Source organism: Manis pentadactyla, chromosome 11, assembly GCF_030020395.1.
Source record: "Manis pentadactyla isolate mManPen7 chromosome 11, mManPen7.hap1, whole genome shotgun sequence".
Lineage (NCBI taxonomy): Eukaryota > Metazoa > Chordata > Mammalia > Pholidota > Manidae > Manis > Manis pentadactyla.
This window is the reverse complement of record NC_080029.1, coordinates 109,200,894-109,216,285: the sequence shown is the minus strand read 5'-3', so window position 1 is coordinate 109,216,285 and position 15,392 is coordinate 109,200,894. Positions and strand designations below refer to the sequence as shown.

The 15,392-nt window shown below is 43.9% G+C and overlaps 1 protein-coding gene and 1 long non-coding RNA gene across 2 annotated transcripts in view; one reads left to right on the top strand and one right to left on the bottom strand.

Moving 5' to 3' along the window:
- RORA (RAR related orphan receptor A) overlaps positions 1-15,392 on the top strand; it is a 691,178-nt gene that overhangs the window by 485,006 nt on the left and 190,780 nt on the right. The gene's annotated exons all lie outside the window — the stretch shown is intronic.
- LOC130679604 (uncharacterized) lies at positions 8,965-14,577 on the bottom strand. Its single transcript, XR_008992617.1, has 4 exons — positions 12,904-14,577; positions 10,594-10,713; positions 10,001-10,099; positions 8,965-9,367 (listed from the first exon to the last, which is right to left on the bottom strand). It is a non-coding gene; the product is annotated as an uncharacterized LOC130679604 (long non-coding RNA).

Here is a 15,392-nt window from a genome sequence, read left to right as displayed (position 1 = left end):
GGGAGCCAAGACTCCCGACTCCAGTTCCTCCCGCGTTCTTCACACGGAGTTCCTTTTGGTTCAGGCTCGTCCCCCAGAAGACCTTGTTAAAAGACATGTTTTTGGAGGTTGGAAGAAGGAAAGTGGCCAAGAGATGGAGCCTTTCCAATGAATGTGTTACCCTCGTCAGTGCTATTCAAGGGGCTCTTTAGCAGTGAAGCAAAACAGAGGTGGGGGACATCTAAAGTGCAGAGCAGAGTGAGGGGATCTAGAGCAGAGGCTGATGTGGGGGCCTGCATCCCGAAGCAAGGGCCATCAAAAAAGGGAGGGTAAAGATCGGTATCAGCTTCCCCTCTTCCTAGTGGCCTCCAGCCCCTGTCCTGCTGATATTAATCAAACCCAGAATAAATGCTCCATCAAAGGGAATTGTAAATATCCCATCTATGGAGATACTAAAGTGTCACTTCCTGTTCAAATGCGATAACGTAAGGGGAGACCCCTGCCAGATGAAAGGAATCATATTTTACATTTATATGGCAACTTTATCATTTTATAAGTTTTTTCTTTTTAATCTACACCTCTCTCGTACTTGCCACACTAAGCTTTTTGAGGCAAGAAAAAAAATGGGAAAATTCCTTCGGCTCACATCCTCTGACGCAGAGGAGAACCACTGGGCTCTACATTTCAGAGAGCTCAGTTTTTCCGTCTCTGGTTAAAGTGAGATGCAGCCCATTGTCAGCACCTTTCAAATGTGTTTGCTGTGTTGTTTGTAGGCAGGAGATGAAGCCAGGCTCAGGAGTGCATTTAAAAGGGGGGCAAGTACCTTTGGACTGTGAATGTCAGAAGCCCTGTGAACCTCTCCTAGGGTTTCACTTGGCAGGCAGGTGCCTCATTGAAACTGTCCCCCCGGGGCTCTCATGGGATCTGAAATCCTGTTGCTTCTCTTACTGGGCGGAATGGGAGCAACGGCCGGTTCATGTGAGGACAGGGACAGATTCTTTTCATTTTCATGCCATCAAAAAGAAAAAAGTCCCCCAAAACCTATTCTAGGCCCCTCTCCCTTCACAGTTGCCTTTCCTTTTTGCTTTTCTTCTCAGTGACGCCCGGACGGACACCTGAAGCGTGGGACTGTCTGCATTCTTCCCCTGCTCTGTTTTGCTCCTGAACTTTCCTAGTTGACAGTTTGGAGCTTTGGGTCATAAAGGGATCCACTGTCAGAACGAGGAATGTGTGGCTCTTTGGGCGGGATTTGGGCAGAGTCGGCCTGAATCCTTGCTTGTATCTGGAAACATTAAGAAAGATTACAGCACTGTGTGCCCCGTGGCCTAGGAGTGTAAGTAAATCTAAGCAGGAGTCTGTTAGTGAAGGAAGATAGCTGGCCATTTAGTGGGTTTGCAACCATTGGAGAATCCAAGTCATATTAAAAGGCTAAAAGTGAGAGGCACAGGGATGGTTGTGTTTCGGACTATTCCTCATAAAAAGAAAAAGGAAAAGGAAAGCAAGCAAGCAGCGGGTTGAGTGCAGTGGAGCAGCGGTGTTACCTGAGGGCAGGAATATTTGTCTTTTCGGTTGTGGACGGCGGCGTCACCGCGCAGCTCTCGCTGGGGAAGAAAAGCAACCGAGCGGTGCGGGCTGCTGTTTGCGAGGCGTTCACACGAGTGTGCGATCAAAACGATGTGAATGTGAAAGTTATTACTGCTCAAAAAACACTTTATATCAGGGTTAATTATAAGGAGATTCTGGAGTATAATTAGTGTTCTTTCTACGGAGGATTAAGGGGCTCTCCTAAATGGCCTTTTTGATTGCCTTCCTCCCTTTTTTAATTTCCTCCTTGTCCTTTTTGATTATCTACCCCACGACCCTCAGGGCTCCTCAATGTAATACAATTAAAATAACATTTTTGTGTTAGAGGGTTTTATTTTAGGAGCTATTAACCCCCTGCTTGCCTGCAGTCTGGTTCCGCGTCTCCCGGCACACCGGCCGCCCCCAGACCCCGTGGCGCGTCTGCAGCCCCTCGGGAGGCGCAGGCGCGCGGATAAGCTGCTCCGCCGGCCCGCGCCAGACCGGGGAACCTTTGCCGGGATTTTAAAGACGTGATTGGACGCTGACTTTCCAGCAGGAACGGAAGGCCAGAGGAGCCCTCCTGGCTCAGTTGCTGTCTAGATGATATGACCTTGTCCCTAGTCTGTTCCCACTCTGTGCCCTGGCACATTGCCCTGCACACAGTAGGTGCTCACAACTGGCCATTGATGACCTGCTTAGAACCATTTGCCATCTTTGTTTCTGCAATCCTAATAAAACGAGGAACTTGGTCATTTCAGCTTCCCTTCCCCATTGGTCCTAAACCCTTTAGTTTATTAGACTTGTCAACCAGGCATCTCGTTAACCTTTATTTCCCTCATTCTGAGCTTAAAGGCAGAGTCTAGCCGGTTGTATGCACTTAAGAGTGAAGGTGACCCTGGGAAGCAATTTAGAAGAAAGAGTATAATTTTGGAATCAGATAAACCTAGAGTCCCCACCCCAGCCCCTAGCTGTATACCAGCCACTAGCTGTATAACCTTGGCTGAGTTAAATTCTCAGCTCATTTTAATCACAGGCAGAAGGGGGGAGGGCATTCTGTCAACATCTGAGGTTTGTTGCGATACTTGAATGAAGTCAAGTGTGTATAATATTTAGCAGAGTGCCTAGCATATGTGGCCACTCAGGAACTGTTGTGCACCCCCCACCCACCACCACCTCACCGCCCCGCCAAACTTTTCTTGCCATTCACGTTTGACCAGAACAAACGTCTCCAGTTCTGCCTGGAGGATGCGCTATAGAACCTCCTCCATGTTACTAATGAATGACCCAGTAGTGGAGGACATTTGTATTCAGTTTTTGAAAGACATAATCTTTGATGACATTCCATGGCCTTTCCCAAACCACGTGGAATGAATACTTGAGCAATAGACTCTATGAAGAATTTTAAGAGACACAAGTCACCATGGTCTCCTGTCAAGAAATATGTCCCCGGAAGAAAAATGGGACCATGAATTAACAACGCAAGGGTTAAATAACATTTGTTGGGCACAATAGTATGTATTTCTAAGTAAAACATGATTAATTGTGAGGCAAATAGCCCAGGTAAAAAAAAAATATAGAAGATGAAAGAGGGGAAAGACATGTAAGAGCAGGAAGAAGAGGGAAGGTTTGTGTGCCCGTGGCATTGCTAGAAGGTGAATTGGGAAAAAGAGAAGACATTGAAATGCTTTGAACTCATAAGATAATTAAAATTTCCCATTGTATTTTTTCATGTGGCACTTTTGAATATACTTAGATTGAAATAAAGTCAATTTTATAATCACTAATCAAGAAGACCTTTTCTCTTTGTGAAATGTACTTCACTCTGATAAAACCTGGATGCATATGCTTTACAACTCACAGATTAATAATTGTTTAATTTGCAAAGTATGACCTAGGCAGGTAGAACTACAAGTAGGTGAAGCTGTAGAGCTGCTGTGAAGGGACCAGTGTCGGGGGAGGGAGCCGGCACTTGGACGTGCCGCCCTGTGAGAGCTGCACCGCGCTCACAGGAAGGTGACAGAGCTTTCATGCCTTCAGTCAACCCACCCGCCCTTTATTAACATCTGCTATGGCTCATATATGCTACCAGGCACTGGTGACTTAAAAGCAAGGAGGACACAGCCTCTGTTCTTAAGAAGCTCGCCCTTCAGAGGTACAGGTGCTCTAGCCACAGGGCCAGGGAGGTGTCACAGAGAAGATGGAACCAGTATTCAAGAAGGCCCCCAAGACTAGGTAGGATACAACATAAGAGTCCTAAAGTCACATAGGGAAGCCTGCTAAGTCAGACCAGTAAGCAAAGGGCTGCTGTCCCATCAGGGGCCCAGGAGGGCTCAAGTGCAGGCATAGACCAAGGAGCTCCTCTGCAAGCAAAGTGTGTGGTTCAAGTCCTGGCTCCACTACCCACTAGCATGTTACATCAACAGTCTGGGCTTTGTTTCCCTCATCTGTGAAATAGGGGTAATAATCATAACTGTCTTGAAGATTATTACAAAGACTGAGAAAATGCTTGTAAAGTGCTTGGAAGGGTGCCTGACACATACGAGTCCTCAATGGAAATTACCTGTAATAATAAGGATTACCATCTTTGTCATTGTTACTGTATGATCTAGTAGGGTAATTGTATTTTTCTTTTTTAAAGAATTTAGTCTTCTTTACTTCCCATGAGGATTTGAGATGGCTTAGAATAAATACAGTACACAAGATAAAAATTCAGTGAAAGAATCAGGATGGAAAGAAAACACAGGCAGGAATAATAAAATGAAGCCAGAGGTAAAGTATATAAAGTGCATACTATCAACTTCTGTGTTTGCTAAGCCTTAAGAGAATGAGCACCTTTACCTAAGTACATAGTCTTTTTAAGACAAGGTCAGAGGCTCCAGAGTTAGTTGTGCTGCGTGGAGAGACTCATCTAGTTTCCAGTGAGACTGAGGGGAGCCCTATACATATGTGTCCATCAGCAGATGAATGGATGAAGGAGATGTGGTACAAACACATGTACTCCAAACTGCTGCATCCCTCTCAGCATCTGTGAGGACTGAGAGCTTGCCTGGGTCCTTGTAGCCCCCAGAACAGGATTTTGCACATTGTCAGCACTCAACAAATACTTTGTGATTTTGTTGTTTGAAGGGATGGGTGGATGCACACATGGAGGGAAAGAGTGAGATTAAGTCCTGCCGAGAGTCATGACTTGATCCTGATAACCTCTCAGGAGTTTATACCATATTTGTTTTGGGTGTGAAAACCTCCTGGAAAGATTATTTGTTTAGAACCTATCCTTTATTTTATTCAAGGAGGATCAAATTATTCCACTAAGGAAGTGTTCAACCAGTTCAGCTTCCCTTCTTCTCCTCGGGAGGGTGTCTTTCCAAAAATTTTCAAAGAAAATGGCCATTTGTGTGTGTGTGTGCACATGTGCACACACGTGCATGTGTGTAAAAGGTTTAATAGGGTCACATTTGTCGATCTCAACCCGTTTTGAGGTAACAAATCGCCTTTATTTTTCTCTCTTTTCAGCAAACCTTTCAACCTCTGTGTTTATGTAAACCAAGGGCAGCTGCTATCACTTAAGTAAAACTCCACATATGAAGCCGTTTATCTGGAGGGCTTTTTATAAAAATATAGTCTTGGCATTATCTTCCCTAGGTAAGGAATTCTGTATCCTAAGAAAACTTCTATGTTTTACTACAGTATTATTATAGAAAAAAAGTGAAGTTCCATTATCTCCACACCCTTACACATCTTGATAGCCTGGGGACAGGTAACCCCACTAGTTCTTAACTGGCTCAGTCTGCCTTGGAAAAGCTCTGGTGTTTGACCCAGTGGTCCGTGGTAACCTGTTCACCTGTGGATTTCCTGTGGCTTCCCATTTCCCTGAACCCTCGTCAACTTTTCTGGGAAATGTTCTCGAAAAGTTCTCGTCGTTTGTGAGACGTGGAGAGGGAAGGATGAGGAATGGAAAGGAGGGCCCTCACATCCAGTGTTGGAAACGGTCATCAAACGAGGTCAGCATCAGCCGAGGGTGTGGTCCTCCTTCCCCACATTCCTCTTAGATGACTGCAGGGCATGGCTGCCCAGGAGAGACCAGAGCCCAGCCTCGCTCGAGGGATCTAACATGTAGCACAGCAAGGAGATTAGTCCAAGGAAGTCAGCTGAACCAGAGAGAGGCAAGTAGAGGTGGTACCGTAGGTGGGCAGGGCCTAGAATCCAGGAGGTCAAACGGGACAAAAGCAGCAAGAGGGAGCCCAGAACTAAGAAAGGCAGCTTTCTGCTGGTGTCAGCAGCCTTTTGCATGGGGGTGCCCAGGTTCTTTAGGGGCTCATCAGAGCCAGAAGTCCCGAAAGCTGCAGGTAAGTGCTCCATATGAATAAGGCAGGGCAGAAACACTGTTCATTTGTACATATGTAAAGATACAAGTTCTAAGAAATAGTGAGTGATGGGAAGGGGCTGCTATTTTAACCGCACCTCGGTTTGCTAGGTTATCTTTGTGATTTTCTTCCCTCCTTAGTCTGCTAACTGCAACATAAGCTGAGTTCTTTAATGGTGTGTAGGTCATTTCATGCACTTATGTTAATGACATTATGTTGGTGACGCATACAGGTGTTCTTGGAATGCAGAACTTAATAAAACAAGTTGTAGTTGATAAACTGAAGGGAAAGAGAATGGAGTCAAGAGGAAAAAGGCGAAGAATAAATACTAATAACATGCGTTAGTTCTCTGATGGGTTTTTCGTAGAAAAGGTATTGCTATAAGGTCACCAGTTGTGATCACTTAGACTCTAGCCAGACTAAATCTATAACAAAATGATTTGCTAAGCAAACGAATATATGTATAGTTTGCTTAAACAAGGGCTATGTTTCTAAAAAGCGGGTTGTACTCTTTCTATGGTGAATACGTGAGTAAAATTACCAGCCGGTAAGGAGTGGCCCCCAAAATTGGGGTTCTGTTTGGGGATCAGGCACTTGTCCCTGGAGATGTCCCTGTACAGAAATAATCTTTGCTCAAACTGCAAAGGGTTTTGTCTTTTGTTTTAATGCAGAAGAGTCATCTGATTCATCTTTTTTAGAAGTGCTTCCATATACAAATGTTCCATTTATCTGCTTGGTTTAAATAGCCTTGCATATGGATAATGTAAGTAAGATTTCCAGGGATTATTTTTTCCTACTGGAGGAGCAACTTGTTTACTAGCACTTAAGAAATAGCTGTTTACCAAGTTCTTTGAGGATACCCCTACCTGCGTTCCCCATGGCACTTCATACTATGAATTGCACATGGTGGTATTCAGCAGATCTGGTTTGTATGAGCAAATAAATACTTAAATAATGCACATAAGAATACATACATAAGGGTATTAATTGCAAGGAAAGCAGAGCCTTGCTCTCCCCAGAGGGGTACTTGGCTACTGTGGTTTCAATCTCCTCTTATCTGTTTGTGAATCAGAACCTACACTAGGCACATTTGTTGTCTAGCTCTTGAGACTGTATATAAAATAATAATAAAACAGCATTTTGAGCGTTCAAAATTTTTGTTAATATGGGCTGTCTTCTCCCTGGCGATCAGTCCAGCTTAATGAGGTTATTTTCCTGTATAGGCTGATTTCTCTGAGACACGGAGCCAGAGAACCCGTGGCCTCTTTTCCCCTCTTCTGCCCCTGACTCATTCCATGACCTTCAAAACGAAGGCAGAGCTACCCCAGGAAAGGTGGTTGTATTGATTGCAGTTGAGAACTGAGGTTTCTGCGTTTCTCTGGGTGTTTGATTGATGATGTGTGATGCAGGGAAAGTAGCATTCAGGGAGACTCTCAGGTGTGGGGGCGGGAGGCAGTAAGTTCAAGAGCACCACAAAGTTCTCCCAGCTGAACCGAGAGCCGACTGGGGGTTTTGGTTAAATTATGTTTGAAAGCCCTCGCAAGCCCCAGACAAAATAAGGCAAATTCAAATGCAAGGAACCCTGTAGAAGTCATACCCACAAACTCTGGGAAATTACAGCCAACAGTTATTAGTCATTCTTACGGGCAATAGAGAGTGTTGTTTAAAAAAATTCAGATCTGATACTATGAGTAAAGAGCTGTTCTTTCCTGGACCAGATAATAATATTGCCAGGATCAACTCAAGAAATTAATAGGAGACCTTGCGCTGTGCTGCCAGCAAGCATCATTTCTTGTTAAGTTCAGCCAGCACACAGGTGTTCTGAAGTTCAGGGGGCGACCATCAATACACAGAGTCCCAAGACCCTGCATTTTGCCTAAATAAAGGCAAAAATACTGAGTTCCAGAGGTGAGACGGAAGGGCATAAACATGTAAATGGAGGCAGCCACCAAGGCGGACTGTTAAATTTACTAATGATAAGAAGTCTTTTTTATTTTTATTCAGATATTTTTGACTGGGGAGGCTGGGGTTTTAAATTGTTGACTTAGATTGTTCTGGCCATCTTCTGCACCTTCCTGTTCACCTTCAAATTTACTCTTACAGCCCAAATAGGACTCTTACTTGTCATCTGGCTGTAGAGGAGGGGGAGGGACAGGTGTAGTGGAAGAGGGGGCATCAGACTGGCTCTTGGACAAATCCCAGCCATGCACTCAGGTTCTTAGGGCTGGAAGGGACCCGAGACCGTCACGGGTGTGAGATACTCCCATGTCCCGGAGGAGGCACCCATGGCAGGACCATTGCCTAAGGTTTACGCTAGCACGCAACAGTACGGGGCTAAATTCTAGGCTCCCACCTCCTGGTTAGCACTTCTGCCTTCAAAATGCTACCTCTCTGCAGTTTTGACAGAGACCAAGAGAGGACCCAAAAAGGGTTGGGGGCAGTTTTGTAGACTCTCAACTCCTCTCTAGCAAGGCAGTAGATTTCTCATCCCTGAAAGGTCCTACAGTAGTGTAGTCATGCCCATACACTTGGAGCTGTCTCACTGCTCCTTCTTAAGCATTCAACACATTTGTTTTACCTGTGAACACTCACCCCCACCCCCAAATCAATTTTGCCAGGACCCAAGCACCTCAACCAATCCTTGAAGCAGAAGTCTGCAAGGTGAATTTCCTAACAAGCTGACTTTTCAAAGGTTTTTCAGCTCTCAAACACATGAAAGCCATGTTTAAAAATTTAAGGGTCTGATATGTACCAGTTCTGTGGAGCAGGAGCAGGATGTCGCTTTTTGCAGTGCCATGATTCCCCAAACCCCAACCCTTTAAATTAAGATGTTTATGACAACAGCTGCTTGCGCTTAATGGAATGCACGTAGGAATGGCCATTAATTACCGCTCTTGGGTTTTGCACTTATCCCTTGCATTTTACCACAAGAGTCTGTAGAGTTGTATAAACCATGTTTAGTGCTTTTTAAAAAAAAACAAACCCTCGTTATTGGGGGCTGTACTTTTTAAACTTTTATTGTAAAATTTCCACATATACTCAAGAGTGGAAAGAAAATGCAATCCTCCAGTGGACCCCATCACTCAGCTTCAACAACCATCAACCTTTACCATTGTTGTTTTATCTCCTACCCCTCTCCCACCACCCCCTCCACCAACACACACATACACACATAAACTTTTTAGTTTTACTTGCGTTTTTTTATGAAAATGCCAGTCAACACGTCATTTCACCACTAAATATTTCAGGGGACACATATTTTTTTTAATGTTTATATAATGGTAATGCCATTATCAAAATACAACATTAATAATCCCTTAAAGTATAATTTTGAGCCCATTTTCAAATTTACAGTTGATCTGATCCAATGAAGATGCAAAGGAGAACAAAAAGCCTTGAAACACAACTGGAGAATTTGCTGGAGGTCTTCTCGCAGCTTTAACTGATTCGTTAACCGTCATCTGGAAATGCCACACACACACACTGCTGATTATTTTTAAACAAGCTCAAGAAAGGTCTGTCCTTGAACTCTGACCTCCATGTTTTACTGTCAGAATGGATCTGGAGCCTGTACTAAACAACTTTGCCTTGGGAATGATAGTGCCCTGTATCTGTTGTGAAAATTCCTCAGCTTTGTGGCAGACCTTCTTATGTTCTTGGGGTAAATATTTGCACAATTCCTTTTCATTTTCATCAGTGAAAGGCACATGGTCTTGGTGTGCCTTTGAGAGATCCCTTTTCCACATATTAATGACTTCCTCATCTGCTTTCTGCCAAGTTCTGTACTTTGGATTAGAAGGAGGTCAAGACATGAATGTTTAGATGAATTTCCTGCTACCCCAGCCTTGCATATTAAGTCCTCCCTGTTCCACTCTGGCGCTAGTTATCTTTTTAAGTCTATTTGAGACATGGTAACAATTTTGACAGGAAAATCAAACTTAGCAAATGGCCATTATTGTAATGTGATGAAACCAAAGGCTTTCATTCACATCCAGCCAAAAAACCCTCTTCCAAAGTGAATTTTTCCCATTCAATTTGTAAATCTAACTTTTTTTTTTTGCATTTACTGGACTAGTTTTTTAAAATGCCATCACTTTTTTCTAGGTGAATGTCTTTACTTCTTTGCTGTTACATTCACCTTGAATTCCACAAGAGAAACACTTTTAGGAAGTTGGCAGGTACAGTGGCTGCATCTGAATGTAGTATCAGGGATGAGGTGAGAAGCTTGAACATTCTAGAAAGAGTCTTTTGTCAGTAACTGGTGGATAAACAGAAGGGTGAATCTCTGCCTAGTGATGTGCAGGCCACTGTTTATTATTGCCTGTATGTTGAACGAATTATCATTATTCCGGCTCTACCCTGTTGACACACCTTCAGTGAATTGGCAGTCCCTTCTGTAGAACACCAAATATATAGAGAGAATGAAAATGCAACATTTTGGTCAATTAACCAGAGTTTCTCTACATAAAATCCAACTAATCCAGAAGCTGCTTACACTTGGAGGCCTCATCTGGATATTTCATTCAGGGTCTGGCACATAATAGGAGCTTAACAAAAATGTTAGTCAAGTAACTGATGAGGCCAAAAGATGCCAATTTAGGAGTGATGACAGAAGATAAAGCAGGACAAGGATTCTATAACTGACTCCAAGAGAGGAAGATTGCACCTGTATTCCCACCCATCTCACCTTGCAACTTTCAACATCACGGGCAGATTTCTTCAACATGCCTTAGGAATTAAAAACACCATCCCCTTCTCCAGTCTGTGCTGATGGGCCACACAGGAGGCACTGAGTCTGAGCAGGACACTTTAAGGGAAGGAGGAAAGGAGAATGATATTGGTTGACCTCCTGTTGTGTGCAAGACTCAATGCTGGGTTCTGTACATCCCCTCTCTTACCCACAATCACCCGCGCTTGGTTGGGTATCTTAGTCCCATCATATTACAGATGTGGCTCGGAGATGAGAATTGCCTGGCTGTTGTGTTGCTGAAATTCATACCCAAGTTTGCAAGCTGCTCTCCCTGTGCCAGTGCAATAGTCTGCCTCCCTTAGGTTAGTAACTACATGCAGTCAAAAGAGGGAAGGAAGATGGTACTGAAGAAGTGGCTGAATGAGGGAAGGTTCATAAGGTGCATAGTAGCCCATAGAAACCTGTCACATGGTAATTGTCATGCTCTCCTGTGAACAATGTTAAGTGGGTTTTGTCTCACATTTTGCTAGTCAAAGTGTAGACCATAGACTAGCTGTTTTGGCATCACCTGGGAACTTAAAAGTATAGAATCAGAATCAGCATTTTTACCAAGATCTCCAGGTGATTCGTATGCACATTAAACTTTGAGAAGCACTGGCATAGAGGCTTGTGGGAAATGACAATTAAAGGTGCTGACTGAGTCGTTTTAGTGTAGTGCAAGGTCATTTCTGGGGAAATGCAATTCTCTGGCATTGGGCTGAGAGAAAGAATTATAATTTTTTTATCAAAAAAAAAGGTAAAACAGAATTTTTTCCAACTGTGGATCTCAAGATTGGTGGTTTGAACTAGGAAATGAATCTTTCCCTCCTCCAACATTTTAGATTGCTTTCTGACTATGAAACCAGGCATGTGTTTGTACACCGGCACACGCAATTAAAAAAAGCTAGCCTGTGAATTTATCAGAAACTATTTTGGGGCACACTTTGCAAGGTTAATGGAAACTCCGTTGTGTTTTCATTACGTTCCCTTTCTAAAAATATGATTTTGGTTTTGTTGTTTTCCAACATGCAGAAAAATTCGCACAAATAATGTGAATGCAAACCTTAAGGAATGAAATGAAGCTGTGATTTTAAAAGCTTTGCCTGCCTAGGCTTCTTCTAGTCTCCTTAGACAATCTCTAAGTAAGTTCTTTTCAGTCTGCAGTGAGACACCGTATGAAGGTCTTTGGAAAAATCATGTGAGGCTTTACCACCCACCTGTCTCCAGGAAGCTTGACAAAGAAGAGAGCAGAAGAGGACGAAGTTTTACAGCTGACTGTGCCACAGCACTTCATTGATGGAAGGTTCTCAATAGTCAGGGTTCTCAGACTCCCACCACAACTGAGATTCTGCCCTTTATTTTCTCCTTTCCTCCTCACTGTGTCCTTGTACATGGGATTCCTGCTCCTTGTAAGTCTTTCTGTGGAAACAGTCAAATACTGAGAGGCATGGCTGAGACCCTCTGTCATGGAGCCTGGGTAGAGAAAGAGTGGACTGTTTTGTATAGTTGATAGAGCTGATCCTCTCTCACAGGATAGAGCTAGAATTGGACAGTTTTGCAAGCCCCAACACTTTCCAGCAGCACATTCAGTCCCACCAGCTTCCACAGGTAGCTTGTGAAATAAGAAACTCATTTGACAGACAGTCTGAAGAGTTCTGGTTCCACCTTGAGATTTTGGTCGTATCCCCTCAACTCTCAAGGGTTGGATGGCACTTCTGCAAAGAGGGTCACTCACAGCCTCTTCTGGCCTTTGAATTAAAGATTCCATTATTCAGGCCACAAAATAAGGGAACCACTTTTGAGCCCAGCACCAGGCTCATGGGATGCCCTCCTTTTCTCTCTGTTCGTAGATCACAGCAGTATCTTATCAGATTGGAAAGGCAAAAGCCCATTTGGACATCCCAAGATTCCCCACACACAGATTTTCTATGTGGGAAGAGAAGTCCTTCTTTAAACAAGAAAGAGAATTAAGAAGGAGCTAATTCAAATGATCTTAGGTTTCTGCAGGGCCCAATTTTGCCAAGTGAGAGCACCTCACTATTTGAGATGGTTACAGGACTTCACTTCATTACTCTGTGAAATCTTAGCCTGAGAGGCTCCGGGTCAGTGGTCTGCCTGTCGGCAGCTATTACTCTGTATTGTAAATCCTGTTGTAAGGTGCCTCTCTTACAAATCGGGTGCCTTGCTAAGAAAATCCAAATAATAGCAGCTCATATATAGTGAGCTCTTCCTGTGTGACAGGTACTAGAGCGAGAGACTGATACTCACCTCAATTTACTAATGTGGAGATCATGGCAGAGAGGTGCTCAGTTCCTTACCTAAGTCCACACAGCTGGGGAGGATGATTGGGGTTTGAATGCCGACAGTGTAGGGACCTTGCATCACCTTCCTCCCATGGGAAAACTCCTAAGGACTGAATATGACCTGGCTGGAGAGAGAAAAGCGAGGGGAGTGGAATATTCAGAGGGAGTGTATTTTAAGGCATTCTTTTAATTTTGGGTCTTTTCCTCCTCGAAGCCTTAGTTTCACAAAACTTTTCAAATATCCATTCATTGTTCTCTGAGAACTACGAACACCGACCTAGGAACCAAGAATGTTAAGTACAGAATTACACATTCCCTTTGTCTTTTTGCCAAACTGATAAAAGTAACCATTGGTTTCTTAGTGGGTAAAGAGGGGTAGGAGGAGGGAAGGAGCCATTTCCTCAAACCAGATGACCTCTTTGGCCTCATTGTAGCTCCGAGGAATGGCTTGTGCATTCTCAGGATGGCCGGACACCCTAATAAGAGGTGAAATTCCTGGTCTCTGGCATGGATTGCTGGCTTTAGCACACTCATTTTCTTGTGGAAGGTGATTGTATTAATGATTATAATCTTCCTATATAATTTAGAACAATTTGGTGTGATCATTCATTGCCAGTGAAGCCCCTGCCACAGTCTGAAAAGAAGTAAAATGAAAAATCTATTTCCCTTGCTGGTTCATGTAACCTAAACCGAGGTGTTTTTATGGTTTGACCCAGGTTCAAAGTGCCACCCTGACTGTTTACTGGGGTACAGGTCCAATATCCACAAGCAGAGAGATTTCCAGCTTTCTAGTTTGAGAGGTAGGATTTCCATCTTCTAGACTTTTCTCCCTCAGAGGAGAGCAATCTGCTCTCAGTGAGGCAACTGGGGGACATGAATTCTAACCCTAGATGGTGTGTCGTTAGCTCTAAGGGTGGGGAATCCCAAGTCAGGGAAAGAGGCTGGGGGCCAGCAGTCAGGAAAGGCATCCCTGAACAAACAGGAATGGAGGTGGGCCTTGTGCAGTGTGGAAGGAAGACTAGCCTCTAGCCCAAGACTGGCCAAAGATTAAATTGCACCCCATCCATTTTTTAAGAGCACTGGACAGAGCATGTAGGGATCCACTCATATGTCACGTCTGGGAATAAGTCTTCATCGCTAAGTCAACACAGTGGCATCTTCAACATGTCCTATTTATGGAATGAGTTCCATTTGCAAATATCAGTCACTCTTTCTAAGGTAACAATCACTTCTAATATTCATAGAAGGATGTATTGTCATGAACATTTCAGATTTCATTTCTTTAAAAAAATCAGTACGTTATTAGATGGCATATCGCAGAATAGTCTTATTGTACTGTTGCAGGAAAAAAGAGGTGAGGTCACTAGTGTTATAATTTATAGCATCTTGAGAGTGAGCTTGGGAATTTGGCATTTTATCATCATATAATTTGTTTCAGCAAAGGTGTATTAACTTTTGGATTTTCCTGGTAGGGCATGGATTCAAAGTTGTGTTGCTGGAAGGTTTTGAAAAACCTAGAAGACCAATCCGGGTTAAACCGTCTGCTCTAAAGCTGTCCTCCCCCCACAGCCCCTGAGCTAAAGGGCATAAAGACTAAAGAACGAGGGAGGAATGGGAGCAGAGCCAAATCCACCACTGGGGTGCTTCTCATAAAATAGGCAGCCCTCAATCTAGCTTCTTCTTAACCCATAGAATAACTCCCTAGAAATAAGCTCTTCTGGTTCATGGTGTATGTTGTCATGGAGGTAGGGCACAATAATGGGGAAGAAAAGTCACCCCTTATTGCAGCTGGCTGCAAATTAACTGCTGCCTCAAGCTGTCCATCCTCTTGAGTACAGGAGGCAACTTTTGACATTTATTCATTACACATTCATTTATTTAATAAATACGTGTCAATTACCTGCTCTGTCCTGGCAGCTATTTGGGCAAAAAGAGACTGTCAGTGAACAGAGAAATGTATGTGGTCCCGAGCCTGCAGAAATATGCATGTAGAAGTAGGAGTGAGAAATATACATTAATAACTAATTCCAGCTCCAGTAAGAGATACACATGGCCTTGAGGGCATGGAGACTGTGTTGAGAGCTGCACATAGGAAGGGAGGGGTTACCCATCCTTATGAGAACTTACAGAGGCAAAACCTACTCTGGGATAAGTTGACCTGCATTGAGCTGCAGCAGAAGAGTGAGGCTGGAGAAACCCTGGCACTGTGGGGTATATGGAGCTCGGGGATCCTAATCTCAGCACACCAGTTCCTAGCAGTGTGACCAGTTGAGTTCGCATTCCCTCGATTTCCCACCTCTAAGTGATGGAGTTGGAGGACTCATCCCTGAGCCCGCTTTCTGCTGAAGGGCTACCCGCCCCGACTGTACATGTGCCCTGGAGCATGGCTGGTCAAAGGTTTGCTGGGATTCATCAAGCAGGGCCTTCGATCCCTCCTCCCTGGCCTAGGACCAC